The sequence below is a fragment of the Thermobia domestica genome, chromosome 1 (assembly GCF_964235325.1).
Source record: "Thermobia domestica chromosome 1, izTheDome1.hap1.1, whole genome shotgun sequence".
Classification (NCBI taxonomy): domain Eukaryota; kingdom Metazoa; phylum Arthropoda; class Insecta; order Zygentoma; family Lepismatidae; genus Thermobia; species Thermobia domestica.
In genome coordinates, this window is record NC_137454.1 from 28,610,797 (window position 1) to 28,627,452 (window position 16,656).

The 16,656-nt window shown below is 37.3% G+C and overlaps 1 protein-coding gene across 3 annotated transcripts in view; it reads left to right on the top strand.

Moving 5' to 3' along the window:
* LOC145684022 (uncharacterized) overlaps positions 1 to 16,656 on the top strand; it is a 155,030-nt gene that overhangs the window by 74,587 nt on the left and 63,787 nt on the right. Inside the window, exon 3 of one of the 3 annotated variants that reach the window (XR_014131231.1) lies at positions 14,153 to 14,263. The exons of the other annotated variants lie outside the window; for them this stretch is intronic. The gene's annotated coding sequence lies outside the window, so the exon portion shown is untranslated. Of the gene's footprint in view, positions 1 to 14,152; positions 14,264 to 16,656 lie in introns of those variants that run through there. 3 annotated transcript variants of the gene reach the window in all.

Consider the following 16,656-nt stretch of genomic DNA (forward strand, 5'->3'; position numbering starts at 1 on the left):
ATCGAAGCTTTTCAGTTCCAGCAAGTAACCTGCCAATAATGGCAGAGTAGCTATGATGATGATGAAAGTTTTAGAAATATTAGCCAAAAAAGAGAGAGAGAAAATTAAGATAATAATGATTTCAAACCTCTTAATATTTTAGAATAATTTGAGTGAGACCTGAAAACAACTCAACTGTCTTTTATGTAAACTCAATTTATATCAATACTTTTGACCTATATTAGAAATACAAAATAACGGCATAAAAACTCCAAGTTATTTGAAGTAATTGTACAAAATCACTCTCACTTGTGAATATGGGTTATTTATTGTTGTATAATGTTATATCGCTCAATCCTCGATGAGCCGTATACCTAATTAGGCTAAAAGCTATACTAATAAACAATTATTCAACGTATAAGCATCCGACTATGAAATCAAAGTTGCGGGCAGATGCAGTAAGTTTTTGTCAATGTTTTGAAAATGTTATTTCGATATTAAGCACAATTCGACATGAACACACATTAAAAATTTCCAACGGATGCTTGAGTCTCGGAGTCAAAGCCATACTCATGTAGTCGGTACCTGTGTTGTGCGGAATTACTGATGTTCAATACTACATTTCTCTATAGTTTTGGAAGAAGAACACCACGAACATGTTTTGAAATGAAACAAAATATCTAGTTTAAAGTCCCACGATTATGCACCGAGGCTAAGGGAGACGGTGATAATGAGAAATGAAGAAAGTAGGATGAAACTCGGGAAAACCCACGTACTCGGGAAACTCGGGAAAACGGCGTTTCTCCACCAAAAAGCTTACATGGCACAATCTGGCATCGAACCAGGGACCCCGTACACAAGAGGCAAACGCTCTACCACTGACCCGCTGCGGTCATAACATGTTTTAGTTTACTTTTTGCTTATTCGCTTCTTATGGACACAACTATTCTTAGTATGGTTTCCCAAAATCCAATCATGGGCTGCAGTAAATGAATCAAATGATGACCAAAGTAAATCAGACACTGAAGTTCTTATACGTTGTAACAGTTCACATTATGGCCTCGGCCATCTTCTAAACGCAGGAATGCATCGTAATTCAGCACCAATGATAAATTTCTTTGTGAGCTTTGATTAGAATAAAACCTGTGTAGCTTGAAAACGAGTAATAACTACAGAAAACGGGAACAAGCGATTCAAAAAAAAAAAAAAAAAAACAAACATAATGGACCTATATACTACAGGAGCAGATCTACACATATGGATAGCGTTGCTACTGGGAACATATTCACTCTAGCGAAATTTTTACTGAAGCCAAAAAATTCAAGTAAAAGATGTAATGATTTTTTCCCTTCCTTTTACATCTATATAAAAAAAGTAAGTAGTATCGGTACTTGTGTAAGGCTCTTGCGCAAGAGTCTTGGTCTTGGACTTGGTCTTGGTCTTAGTCTTGCATCGGGATTCCCGGTCTTGGTCTTGGTCTTGGTCGTGCACGCAAGACACTTGCAAAAACTGCAAGACCAAGACTCTTGCGCTCATCACTATTTACAAAGAATATTCAAGAGTTAACATCTTAGAATATGCTATTTGTGGATGACATCGTGCTGATGAGTGAAATCAAGGCAGTACTGCAAGGAGAGATTAGATGCCTTGAGAGTAGCATTGGAGAGGAAAGGGCTTAAAAATAGTAAAAGCAGACAGAATATTTATATTGTCCTATCAGGGATACGACTGAATGAAGAAGAGTTGGTAATGACAAGGAAATTCAAGTACTTGGGATCAATACTGCAGGAAAGTGCAGGGATAGAAGAAGATGTGAAAAGCAGCGTTAGCAGTGATTGAACAAAATGCAGAGAAGCGGCAAGAGTATTGTGTTATTGTACGTATCAATACGCTTACCATAAGATACCAATACACCTTAAAGGAAAAGTTTACAAAACTGTAGTGAGGCCTATCATATTATGCTGAGCGGAATGTTGGACGGCGAAGAAGAGAGAAGAACAGAAGTTGCACGTTGCGAAGATGAAGATGATGCAGTGGATGTATGGAGTGACGAGAAAAACAAAATTAAGAATGAAGTGATCCGAAGACGAGTAGTAGGAAACCTGAAAAAAAAAAAAAAAAAAAAAAAAGCAGTCCGAGGTGGTTTGAGCATGTATGAGGAAGATCTTTGGAATATGTAGCTATGTCATCGAGTAGATGCTACAGAACTAAATTGGAAAGGAACCGGAGGCCGGCCAAAGATTAGGTTAAGAACGTTGTGGCTGTAGAAAAAAAAGCTTAGAAGATCAGTTTTAAAGCTAATACGTAGTTATAGAGAAAATTGAGAAATATAATTTTGTCGACTTAAGAATCGATGCTAAAAGTAAAGCCCGCCGTCTTTAAAGTAAGACTAACACTGAAGTATCCCCATCAGGAAGTCGCGGTCGGAAAGAGGGAATGCCACCGTCGATGGTGGCGGGCCGCCGGAGGCAGCCGGCACCCGTCCGCGAGGGCACGACGATCTACTTGTTCAAAGATGCTGGCCCTTTGCCGAGGCGGCAAGTGGTCGAAAATCGTAAAGTAAAATGACCATCAGAGTCGGCAAAACAGTGTGGAAGGCCTCTTTCCGCCTCTGGCGACTCCTTATGCCGGCCTCTTTTCGACGTCGGCGCCGGAGTTTTTACTGCGCCTTTACGGCTGTTTGCTGACTGTTCGGCAAGGCAACTATTCGTCGCGGTCCAAAATCGCACTGAAAGACGCCGACGTCCGGCGCTGGCAATCCGACTGCGGCATCTGGTCGGCATGGACAAATTGTCCGACTATAGGCGGCAGAATCCTGATGGGGATACTTTGATGGGAGAATGAAATTAAATTTCTCAGTTTAACGTCCTACGATTATGCCCTTTAGGCTAAGAGAGACGAATGATTATGGCAAATGAATAATGATGGAATAATTGGTGGAGTGATAATGTGGAAGGAAACAGGAGAACCCCAAGAAAACCCACGGACACGATCTTGTTTACCACAAACGTATTTCGTCGGGGATCGAACCAAGTACACCCAAGTACTCTACTACTTTTTGAACAAAAGTTAACTCATTTACCGAACGTTCCTCAGTAACTTGACTACCTAATTACTACGTTTTTACTTTATTTTACTTGTTCTTCCATTAACCCTCTAACGACAGGGACACGAACACACAAACATCGAGGACAGTTAAAATTCCGAAGGCTCCCCCATCAGAAATCGAATCCAGGATCCCGTACACCAAAGGCGCACGTGCTAGCTACTAGACCAGCGAGGAGGACAAACCTTTCCTTAATTAACTTCAACGGAAATCGAACCCAAGGCCCCTGACTTTGAAAAACTGACTCTTAATCCAACACTGAGGCACTTGCCAGCATATATACTTTCATGGCAGTAATGTTTAATGAGATATAGCTCAAGAATTAAGAGTACGTCTAGATTTAGCCCCAATTTCGTTTCCCCGTGAACTTGCTAGAGCGTAATTGCAATCGATAGCTTTGCACGTAGATCACGAATGTGAAGGAACCAGAGTGGTCAGATGCACCGTTCCTGAGATATCACGTTCTATTGTGGGATGTCACGAGATGGCGCCAGCATCGAGGTTGAGATCTACGTGGCACTAGTTTATTGAAACTCAATCAGAAACATCCACATCATCGGAAGCATTTTCAATACGAAGAGAAACGTTGGACAATCGATGACCGGGAACAACAAATTCATAGTTGTGGCCGTAAGAGAAATACCAAATAATGGTGGCCATGTGTGAACAATATCGTTCTTTATATTTAATTATTATGCATATTTAGGAAGTTTGACCGGAGCTCTAACGAAGGATCAAAGGATGCCGTCTGTTACAAAATATGGGACATTTTGGTGAAGATTTAGCTTGTGAGGTTTGTACGTTATGATCGATCCATAATAAAAAGAAAATAAATTGTATATATTTTTGTCTGTTTGCTTTTTTCCATCTGGGAAAATAAATCACACTCAGGGGTGTCGCGAAAGTTTGAAACGTACTTTGGTGTGCCCGAAACGGAAAAAAGGTTGAGAAACACTGCTCTAAATGCTGTTGTCGCGAGTTCGCCATGTCTTCTAAGTTTGGCAAAATTGTTGGCGCAATTCTGTTATTTCACGTTTTCTCAAGTGTCCGTTAGGAAGGCAACGGCATGAATCGTATCGAAAAATTCCGATGCATCACACTTGAGCCAATGTCGTTCTATGATTGATGTAGAGCCCAGGCTTCACGACGCCTCGCGATCACTTATCGGACAATATTTTCTTACACTTACAACCTGAGGAAAAATTACCTCAGTTATTATACAAACAACTTTCCAGATTAACGAGTTTTCAAATAGTTTCTGTTTACTTTAAAATATAGCAGAAATATGGTATTATACTAAAAGCACGTAATAATTCAATGTTAATAAGAATTAGGTAAGTAATTGTTTACGCCGTTTTTTTAAATTTTATTTCTTTTTTATGTTTTTCTAAAATGAAAACCAGTCTCATTAATTTCTATTTACTTTACTTATTTACTAATTCATGAGCTTCCCCAAAAATCAATGTTGAGTGACCAGTTCGTTCTATAACTTAAACATCTAGTTCAGGAAAGGAAAAGATTTTTGATAAATACTAGGACACAAGATTTATTTTTTTCTTAGTTTTGGGAAAATTTAATTTTCTTAAAATAAAATTTAAAATTTGTACCAGAAGATAATGCGCTATACTATTATAGAAAAGAGTAGATTCATGATCGTCCAGGGCATAATACTACAGATAGAAACGTGAAATGTGGACACTATACTCATTTCTCACAAAATCAAGAAATAAAGAAGGATATTTGGAAATACGTATTCTAAAGGGAGTAAAGAGGAGGTTCAAATATTTTACCAAGAATCGTGTACCTCACAAATTCCTACCGTATGTGAGATGAAACTCAGCATTTATGCTTCTCACTAAGAATAAGGAAACACATCTTTCAGTTTTTTCTTAAATCCCGCTCCTAAGCGGAGGCAGAGAAGAAGGACATTTCTAAATTATTCAAATTTGCTTTCTTTAATCAGAAAGGGTCTCACTTAAGGACTCACTTAAATGAGAGATTTGAAATTTTGTATATATACACTTTTAATTTTTTTTAAAAAATAAGCAAGTACATAGTTTAGTGTTTCTGGAGGTTGCAGTCTTTTGGACGGAAAGGAGTGAAATTCAGTAATTAAAAGAAATCTCTTTTTTTATTTATTCACAAAATGCCGAATGTAGAGATTCATTTGGAGATGTGAAATTCACTAGATGAACTCTTAAATACAAATAAGAGAATGCGTGTTTTGGCGTTTTCGAAAATTTTGCTCCTAAGGGGGAAAAAGGGAATAATTTCCATAATATCCAAAGAACCTATCCGGTTTGCCATAACGACCAGACTTTGTCACGTGATCAGGTCAAAAGTCGCGTTGCGTGCTAAATTGAGTGTGGATATCGCAATGTGGGATCCTAATGTGGGATATTTCAAGCACGTAATTCGAAGAAGATGCATAAACTTTACTTTTGAGAATGTTCTATTCATATTTAGCTTACGTGATATACAGTACATAGTTTTCAAGCTTTTCGTTATGTCTTTGCAATAAGCTTTCAATTAGCCATCTCCTTATTATAGTTTTTGAGATATGTGGAGAAATTAATTTTGTTCTCGTTGATTTTCCATTCACATTAATGTTTATGTTTCGTGTTTTTATTGAACTATTTTCCATGCATTTCTGGATAATTTGCTTTTGAAATATACTATCTACATAGTCTCTTCTATATTTGAGCTCAATTTCAGCCAACCCACCACAAATCTGTTCACATCATTGCAACCGGATAGGTCCTTTCCCTTTCTTTCTTGAGAAAATACCTAATATGAGGAATTTCTTCAGTTGTATTTGAGAAAATCGTTGTAAACTCTTAAGTATGATAAGGACTGCGTATTAAAGCCTTCGCGGAAATTCCCCTTCTAAAGGGAGAAAGAGAGACTACTTCTATAATAGTAAGATCTCCCATATTTACTCAGAAAACGTTTAATATAAGATTTTGCTTAAATTGGAGGTGTGAAATTCGTTGTACAAATATGCTTAATGAAAAATAAGACAACACTTTTTCCAGCGTTTTTTTGAAAATTCCACTCCTGAAACGGGAAACTGAAGCAATCTTTATATGAAAGAGTTAAGTGATTCATTCATAGACAATCAGGTCATACTGATATATCCAGAGACGAAAGATTTGGAGATAAATCTATTTTTGTTTCTTAAAATCTTTGTGTCAAATCGGTAATATTAAACCGTGTTAACCGCAAAATCGTAACTCTTGATTTTGAAATCGCACGCTAAAGTTGTAGTATGCTTGGACCATTAGCCTGTGTTAAAATTGAGTATATTAATACTATTGCTCTTTGCTGACCTTATCTTATCGACAGGCTTTAATCTGGTCCGTAGTGTTAACCTGGAGAATTGCTTCAATCGAATTTTTTAGAAACTTTACAACTGAACCCTTTCGAAGAAAAAAAGTGGGTAATTTCATTAGCGTGACGGACCGAAACCCACATATATGCTTTGCAATGTACAGACGCAGCATACTATTAGCAGTTGCCAGCCACCTAGCATGATGTAACTTCTTAGGATGTCTCTCAGACAGTCCAGTGTTGCAATCGCCGGTTGAAACAGCTTTACAGATGCAGAGAAGATACTTTTGGTCGGAGGTTAGGACCTCCTCTGTTGAGTCGGCAGTCCAAGGCACTCGCACAGGCTGAAACTGTTGCACTGGCATGTTCTCGCAGTCTTGAAGCACCACTCTAATTGGTTCTACGAATGTAATAGTTCCAGCACTTTTTCCATAAATTTATTCAATGATGTATCGCAAGGGAAGATCATTTGTGTGCAAAAAACAAACAAATCTTTGAAGAGTCTTTTTGAAACTGTATTCCAGCTAAGCTATAACACCATTCTTCCGTCCCGTATTAATGAACGTTCCATTGCAACCTACTACGACGAGTTCCAATGTATTGATATTTTCTAAAAGAAAATTTCGGATGGCTTCAGCAATGCCATTTCCTTTTCCGGATGTAGGTGTTACATGACCGATGTAGTTGGACTCTGGCTCATGTATAAGAACAATGTGCTTCTCCCTCACAAAACCCGATAAGATTTATTGTCCTTTTTTACGGATCATCATTGTTTCATCACGGTTTCCGTCAAAATATAACGCTTTCATTTTACTTAAGTGATTATGCAGGTTCCTCTGCAAATGTTTCAGCTATTTTTCTCTCTCTAAGAACTTTGTTGAGTATATCACTTTTTCCTTACAATCAACAGAAACAAGGCCTACATCTTCCAAGAGAGATGAACTTAGAAGAGCTGCTTTTCGTTTACAAATTTGGGTCCTGTAAACCGGGCTAGCGTAGGTAAGAAGTTTCAGTCTCATTTGCTGGAAAGGTTAGTGGACGTTTTTTGTTGTCTTTTACAAGGGTGGTACTCCTTTTCTGAGTTCTCTGTCTCAGTTTCCTCTGTATAACTGAGGTTTCCTCTGTCTTAGCTTCAGTTTCATTTAGGAAGAAATCAGTTTTAAAACTTGAGGCATCACCAACTTAATGGTTTCCCTTTGATTTAAACGTATCTTCGTTACGACGAATCTGATTTTGTCGACATTTAGTTTCTCTTGTGTCTATACTTCCGATAAACATATTTCTTTAAGTGCGCTGGTCAATCAAGAATGGTATTTCCAAGGTATGAACAAAATTCTTTTTTCCACAATTGCAAGGAACAATTAGATTGATACCCTAGTTCTTTGCAATATCAAACAAGGAATTATTAATCTTCTGAAAATAGGCCACCTTAGAAGCACTTGATGTCCTCTTCAAAGACCTTAGTTCAAAGCTAAGCCCTCTTGCCTGAGCAATGAAACAAATTATTGGATATTGGCACACTCACTTCCAAAGCAAATTGTATTTTTTAACGTACTATTTATTTCAATTCAAAATGAATATCGGAAATGTACAATTTAGCCTAGTTTTTGCATATTTTGACTTAAGCTTGTATATTAGATCCGGCCAATGAGGTCTGGCAATGTCCATTATTATTATTTGTAGCATTGTTTATATCATTTAGATATGATCTACATGCAAAATACCATCAATAGATAAAAAATATTATTTTTCAAACTTTTCACGGAAAGTAACATTTTTTAATTTTTTTTCAAACTTTAGGTTCGATGTGGCATCTCAAGACTTTCACCGATCGAGTTCAAATTTTGCGCACTTCTTATTAAGCCAATCGCACCAAAACCTAGCACTAGCCGTAAGCCATTTTCGAAAAAAATGTTGTTTTCGAACCACCCTAATGCAGGTATCATAGAGTACCTAATCCCACGGTATGACCACAAATCGACATAGTCGAACTCATGATCTGGAAACTCCTTGAAAATGTGATAGAGGCTACAATCTTTATCCTTTCTATTTCAAACTACTACTGAAGTACAACTTGCACTATCGAAATCAATGACGTGAGCAATCCACTAACTCAGGGTCTCTCCTTCCTCGGGATATTAGTCTCATCTTACTTTATAGGAAAGAAATAATCTGCCAGTGAGGAATTTAGTTATACCCCATGAAAAGATAATCCCTCCAATTTGATTTTATAACCTATAGTTTTGACTTGCGACTAGAACACTAGTAACCATTATATGGTAATATCAACAACTATTTTCTGTTTGAAACTAGAAATAGTAATTCACTACGAGCTTTCAAGTAACGTTCTTTTTAATTCCTTGTAATAGTGATGATTAAAGTCTGACAATGATTTTTGGGAAAGCTCACGTTATAGAATATTAAGTATGTATAGAGAAACATTTGAAATATACAAATAGTAGAAGAATGTGTTTCTCAGATTTTGTTTTGTTTTCTTTAATTTACACGAATTTCAGAGTATTATTTCAAATATCTAAAGAAGTAACGAGGTATTTTAAAAAAAATCCTAAATGTATCATATTGTCTTATACATGTATTTATTCGATTATTGATCATATAGACTATACTGTTTAGAAAAAAAAACTTTTTATATATTTTTTATTTTAAACTATCGATCTACATTAACCATTTCCAAATCATTTTTCGTTTCTCCATTATAAACAAGACGGAAAGACATAGAACACCAAAAAACTTAAAGTTGGGAAGACATTCGAGATCAAGTGGGTACTCCCACTATTGCTTCATTACAAAGGATGAAGTCCGTGATTTTGCTCTACTCCTAGGCCGATATCCGTTATTGCACTGCCAGTACAATGTTTGCAATTTCGTTCTAATAAGTCCCCTAACCGTTTGCTCTTACGACATCAACGCCGAAGAATAATAGAATACGTCTATTTCAGGAGAGGTCGATGCTAGAGTCTCTCCCAGTTTGCTTTACTGATGGATGGAATTCCTTTAGAGAGTAGTAATGTACCAACAGTTCCCGAGATTTAAGACAAGATCATCTCCTCCTTTTGGTGTTTAGGATCTCCAGATGCCGCATCTCATGATTTGAAGTACAAGAGGAGGTTAAGTGATACCCAAGCCTGCCTCCCTCATGTCTTTCAAGTTCGTGCAAAGATACCGCGTATAGGTTGAAGTACCAGGTACTACCTTCCAGATCCAATGGCAGCTATAGATCGCCATTTGAGAGAAGGATACTGACCACTGTTCTCTCCGGTAGAGCCATCCTAATCACATTAGAAAAACAGTGATGTCAGACAAACAAAGACTTCTATGATAAGTTTGTTTCTTTAGTAGATACCCACTTGTGAATGTCTTGTATACTACCAATTGAAATTGGCTGATCTACAACAAGGGTATGAAGCTGGAACTTATGAATAACGTATTTGTTTATTGCAACATATGCTGCACATTTCCATATAAACTAACAAGGTACACATAGCACAAGATACATCAGAAGAGATTAGTTTTAGAGATCGTTGCAGCTTTCCATCGGTGAACCAGTGGAGCATCTTGTTTGACTAGCATCTGAAATGCTTTTGTCATCTCCATGGTAACATAATCCCTTCAAGAAATTTTCTTAGAATATGGAGCAAGAGCCCTTTGAAGGTGACGAAAACCTGCTGTCGGGGTCATCCTTCCCCATAAGGACAACCGGGGAGCATCATTTTCACTTGAAAATAGTAAATTCTGGATTACAATAAAATCTGGACAATGTCTTTCATTTTAATAAGTTTATACATACTTATGTGTAAGAACATCCTATTGGGGGCAGTTGCTGGACTGCAAGGTAGGGGACATACTCAATGCGTAATGAAATTTCAGGTACATTGTCAAGGTCCGCCTTACATTGTATGCAAATTATATGTTAGGAAGCTCTTCTTTTTCCAAATTTTGTGCAGTGTTCTCCTTGGAAAACCGATGTCGGTGCTCATACACTTGTTTCCATATCTCTGGTATTCAGCTTGACAAGCAGTTCAATTCTAGTTTGCCTTCACTTACCGTGTTCTAAAACAAAACTGTTTTATCGTTAACTGATCCTATTTCACGGATTTCTTTCCCCAACTGGACATATAACATATTGTCTTTTCCAGTTATCTCGTGTTGAATTCTGATGCCACTTCCCTCTCCGTTTATCTATCTAATCCATAAAGAAAAAATACCTCAACACGATTTCCTCTCCTCAGCGTCATGGATCACCTGGAATCAGAAAGAATAACATTATTTTTCGACTTTATAACCAGTCAATATCAAGTGGCTTCATGAAGCATGGACTCCAAGAGAAGAAACGGAGATTGGAAGCACTCAAATGTGGTGGTATAGGAGAATGTCGAAGATGAGATGGATGGATAAGACATGAAATGAAAGAGTGTTGAAAGTGGTAGAAGGAAAAAGAAAGGGTTCGAAAAGCAGAAATACTATTATAGGACACGTTGTGAGACACGGAGGAAACAGGCTATTGACTATAGAGTGGCAGAAAGAAGAAAGAAAAGAATAACAGAGGAAAGATGGAATTAAAACATACGGACCAAAGAATAGATGTAGTGGTGAAAAAACTAAAAGGAAATGGAAAGTTTGGCTAAGGATAGGGAAGAGTGGAAAGCAACGTGAATCAATCGAGGAATTCTTGGTCAATGAAGCGCAGATAACAATCACTTTAATTTTTTTTCTTGCTTAATATAGTTACAATATACCATGATCTTTGAAACTTTTAAAATCAGTCCTCGCGTTTGCACTATGATTCTTTTGAAGTTGAAATGTTTATTTTCTCCAGTAGTACACGCATTGAAATTATAAACAGTACAACAGAACCATTTAATCTATAGAAAAACAATATGAATAGTTCCACATGCACAGGAGTTGAGAAAGAAAGGGTCAATGAATGCTCTTTCAGTTTTATTACTTAAAGACAAAATTACATCTCAAATACAGAGTGCGATTTAAATCTATTACACATCTTATTATCTTATTAATTTACCTATAGATTCTTAGATTGTTAAAGTTAAAACGCGGCTCATCTTCTGGAAGTATTTCATAATTGAAGTGCTTAGAGGATAAAGGTGTTATGTTACAATTTTAGAAACGTTGAATTCTGGCTGTTCATGCATGTGTTATATGTTAATCATGCTACGTAACACATTATTTACTGAGTCCTCGTCCCAGTGAAGAGATTTGGAAACGATGAAGGGCGTATGTTAACAGACATAGTTGTAAAAGTCAATTTTCCCTAAATGTACAATTTGTTACATACCACCTTTATCCTCTAACCGCTTCAATTAACAATATCGAGAAGCGCTTGTAGTACAAATGAAATTATAGTTTTTAAAATTTAATTTGTGTCACATTTGGGCTTTGCAGTAGGCGAGTGACAATCACAAGGATAGGCTAATAGATTTGATAATCACATTTTTCTGTGTTACACAGTAGTTGGTCTTCTTTAGAATCACATCCCTGGGATTATACGCGCACACAGAAATTTTTGTTAGGGGGTGGAACATCCAAAGTAGAAAGATTGGAGCGAGTTTCCTTGAGTACACTCCTGATGTATGAAAAACACATAGATATTATTTGACAAGAATTACGAAATTTTGGTAGAGGGATCCGGATCCAATGGATCCCCATGGATACGGTTGGACTTTAAAGGAGCATTAGTTCGCTAAAATCGAGAGGTAAGATCCTAAATATTTCACAAAGTAACTAGTAGATTTTCAATTAATTGCCTTTTGTCGCACCCTCTGCGTGAATTGAATACTGAATACGATGTGTAAGAAAAATGTTGATTCTCCTCTTCAAAAATTTGTTTGATGCACATGATAAGTTTTCGATTGCGTAAAGGTCGGTAGTTGGATCCTCATCTGTCATATCTGAAATAGGTTTCTGAAGTTAAAATCTGATGTCGTCTTTGCGATTATTTTATATCTCGGAGCAGGGCCGGACCCGGGATTCTCTGAAGGGGGTGCACCAATAACTACCAGCATATTTGAATTAAATTTGAGTTTTTTAAAATGCCTTTAGGCATCTGTGATGTGAATGAGGAATTCCTTTGGAAATGCTAAGTGTCTTCTGCTATCGATTAATTCTTTTTCTTCAACCTTCAGAAAATTGACTTAAACTATTGATTTTGTAAAACTCACTGCTAACTACTCACTTTAGGTAGTGCATATTTACAACGAAGGGGAGGTGCACGTGCACCTTTGCACCCCCCTCCTAAACACGGCCCTGTCTCAGAGATTATTCTTATATATAAGATATTGACGGAAACTCAGAACTAAACCAAAAATAAGACATATCAGACCTAAGTGCCCTAATAATTCGGGTGTTCAAAAATTCATGAGCATTTTTTTCATGAATAAACAATATCCTATAGTAACTTTTCTCGTGACACCTCTGTTTCGTGTTCACTTACCTTTGTACTATTTGCGTGTACCCATACGCTCATATGCTGCTTATACTTTGTACACGCTCATTTTTATTGGTGTTTGTCATAATCTTTTGTACACGCTCATTTTTTATTGGTGTTTGTCATAATCTTTTCAAAAAAATCACATAAAATTGCGCTTAATTTCCATTTCAAAGCTACCGTTGTTTAAGTGGGTAATGTAATGACTATAAAGTCTCAAAGCAAGTACTCATTCCTGAAGAAGTATTTGCCACACAGTAGATTGGGAAATGGGAATGTACGGAATGAGAAGCATAGTCACCTAACCACAATCCTGTTTGGTGTGCCACATGCGTAAGTTTGAAATCTGAGGTATATGCTATCAAAAATGTATGATGATTTCTTGGTTTGGGATGACCGCTACAAAGCTACTCTACATTTTCTTATTTTAAGATGAATTCAAAGAAAGACGGCGAAGCACTTGATGAATTATATTGTGAATAATTGCAAACATGTGGAGCAGTATTGCGTAAGCTACTCAACAACTGTCACAGATTGCCTATGGTTTCCATTAAAGTTGCTTGGATAGGCGCAGGAGGAATAATGTTGAGCGAAAATGAAATTACTTGGGATGTTACTATAATGTGCATAAAAAAACGTATACAGAACTAAAGAAATCTTAAAGAAAAATCCTATGTGATCTTAAATTCAAGCAATGAGATTGAAGCATTATGTCCTAACGTATCACACGAGAGTTCTCTCTCGGGATGCTCGGAGAATAACAAATGAACACCAAACTGCGAATCTACAACCGTGCGATATATGTGATTACAATAATGGTGTCTCGTATTCGTTTCCGACTAGATATACCTTATATTTTATTCTCATTTGCTTTACATTTTATAATGTTAGGTAAGTGAATTTCTTTTAATAATGACAACTACGTTTGGTAATGGATAGTATTCATACCCAGATTGTAGATGAAATATATTTGTGTATTATAATCAAACATTTATATATTTAGTTATTTTTATTAATATTTTTCTTATTTCAAGACGTGCAAGATTAAAAAAGCTTGGCCGCTTGTTAAAAAAAGCTTGGCCGCTTTAAGGTCTTCTACTCGTAACCTCAAATGCAATATTTCAAAATGAATCTTGAAACGTAGGTCTAAAAAGAATATAAATAAGCCTCTGCTTAATACAAAAATCTCAAAAGGCTGTAGTTTTTTTTTAAACTAGACTGAAAGAAATAATCTCGCTCTGTGAAAAACTTGTAACTGCTGTCATTATTTTCAGAGTTCAGTATTCATTTCGAAGGGTGTTGAAATGTAATAATTCTTAAACTTTACGTGATCTTTTGTGCCATTGTAGAGATAGAGATACGGAGAGAGAGAAAGAGAGGGAGAGAGAGAGAAAGATTATGTAAGTTTAATTGTATTTCTCTACTAATGTTTCTATTATGTAGATTTGGTACTAACATAAAGCGTAAATTTCCCCTACCGAAGTACATGTTGTTATACGGTTATTCTGCTTTTCCTTTTCTTAATAATTTGCAAAATTTCTTTTAAAAAAGGAAGTCTTAAGTGTTAGAAAAAAACATACTATTCCGGAGCTAATGACAGTTTTAAGGTAATTTTTGTCTCATTTATATTTAACGCATTATGGAAATGACTACTTACTTTTGGTTCAAAATGCAGTCCTTAAACTGTGTTTACTAAGCCAGTACTTGCCAACCGGTGTATTCCGCAGCCCCATAGGGTGTGTCGCGATATTTTAGAGTTTTATGAAGCAAGTATTTAGATTCGATTTTCGAAACAGACTGTACTAGTCAGCGCCTCCAAGGACCGCAACAATACCCAGTACTACAAAGAATCACTCTTACTATTATTAGTGGCGTACGCAAGGGAGGTTTCGGGTTTTAAATCCTCTTGAGCAAGATATTATGGGAAAATATTTACGCTTCGGGAGATGAATCTACAGGTAAAAACTAGAAACAAATGTCATATGAACATCGGGTGAATGCAGCTTCGTTTGGACGCTAGAGGCATCTGAAATGTCACTTTCCGAGGCGGCAATTTGCAATATCACGAGAACGGAGAGAAAGAGGGATGTTGGGTCAAAAGATATCAAAGGAAACCCCATTCAAAGAATACAAGTGATCAGAGAACAATGACGGCGCAAGGGCGGACCACAAAAAAGGTGAATGAACTCCGCAGAAAGGTAAACTAATTACACTGAGCAACTGTAGGAAGTAATACTAGATCTAACATCCAGCAACAAATGGGAATGAACACAGGCGAAAATGGCTGTGTTGAAGCCCTAGAGATCCTATGGGAGGCAGTATGTAGTAATATTTTGGCAACAGAGAAAGTAGCAATGTCGGTGCAAAAGATACCAAAGGAAACTCCATCCGAAGAAGACAATTATCCACAAGTGATGACACAACAGTGGCGACGCAAGGGTGAGCCACAAAGAACCTGGAATACCACATGTGGAATGCATACACATTCCGACTATCCCTCTGAGAAACTTCTTGTACACAGGTAGCGAGGTGTACGACTGCAAAAGAATAAGAGAAATGCTTAGAAGCGTAGACAGCGAAGAGTGGGGAGCACAGGGTAAATCCTCTCATGGTTTGTAACAAACCTTTTAATTTCTGTTTTAACTTTGAAATATTACGTTTTGCGTCCCGACTTACTATAAATTCCCTTGCACTGAAGATTACTGGGGAAGGGGGGGGGGATAAGAGAATACATATCCTAATCAGTAATGTTAAATGTTCTTCATTTCGTTGAAAATTTTCAAAAATCCAAGTCGTAATACTACACTAAATTTTTTCAATGGTAAAACAAATAGTTCCAGGAACTTCTGAATTTCAGTTCACATCTCAATGCCAATTTCTGACTAGTTATTCAAATTGGATTTTGCACATACTATTACTTTCATTCGCTGCCATGATCGTTCAGAGAACTGGATGCAGAATATACATTTCCCACACAGATCTGCCACACAAACTTGCTGATGCCATAGGTGGGCAGGCGGATGTGACAAGATGAATGAAATCTTTGTTTCTGTTTTGTTTTTTTATATTACTAGATAATGATTGTCATATGGCATAACGCCCTTCAGCTTTCACTGAAACTGAACACATGCACAAAATGAAGATCTTCAGGCAGCAATTGAAGCGAACAGTGGCCAGACATGTGAGAAACTGGGACTGCAATTCTATGTTAGCGGAAAAACTATTCGGTAGCACCTCCGTCAACTTGGGAAGCACTACAAGTTGGGTCGATGGGTCCCACATGATTTGACTCCGGGCCAGAAGCCAACACGAGCAGACACCTATGTTTCTTTGCTGTCTGTCCTAAGGAAGAAGCCATTTTCTGGACAGGGTGTTGACATGTGATGAGAAGTGGGTCCTGTACGAAGCTCCACGGCGCCGTCATCATTGTTTAGCATCCCATGAACCGGTTCCAAAACAGCCGAAACCAGCACTGTATCATAAGAAGGTTCTCTTGTGTGTTTAGTGGATTGTTCGCGGCATCGTGCATCGGGAACTGCTACCAGCTGGTCAGAACATTAATGCAACTGTGTATTGTCAGCAGTTAAGCCGTGTTCAAGAAAAACTCAAAACTCTTTAGCCAGCACTTCTGAATCTCAGAGGAGTCCTCCTATTACAGGACAATGCTAAGCCCCACGTGGCTAAGATGACGCGGGGCACCATTCTACACCTTAGATGAGAAACACTATTGCATCCACCATACTCTCCGAACATTGCACGTCCGATTATCACCTGTTCC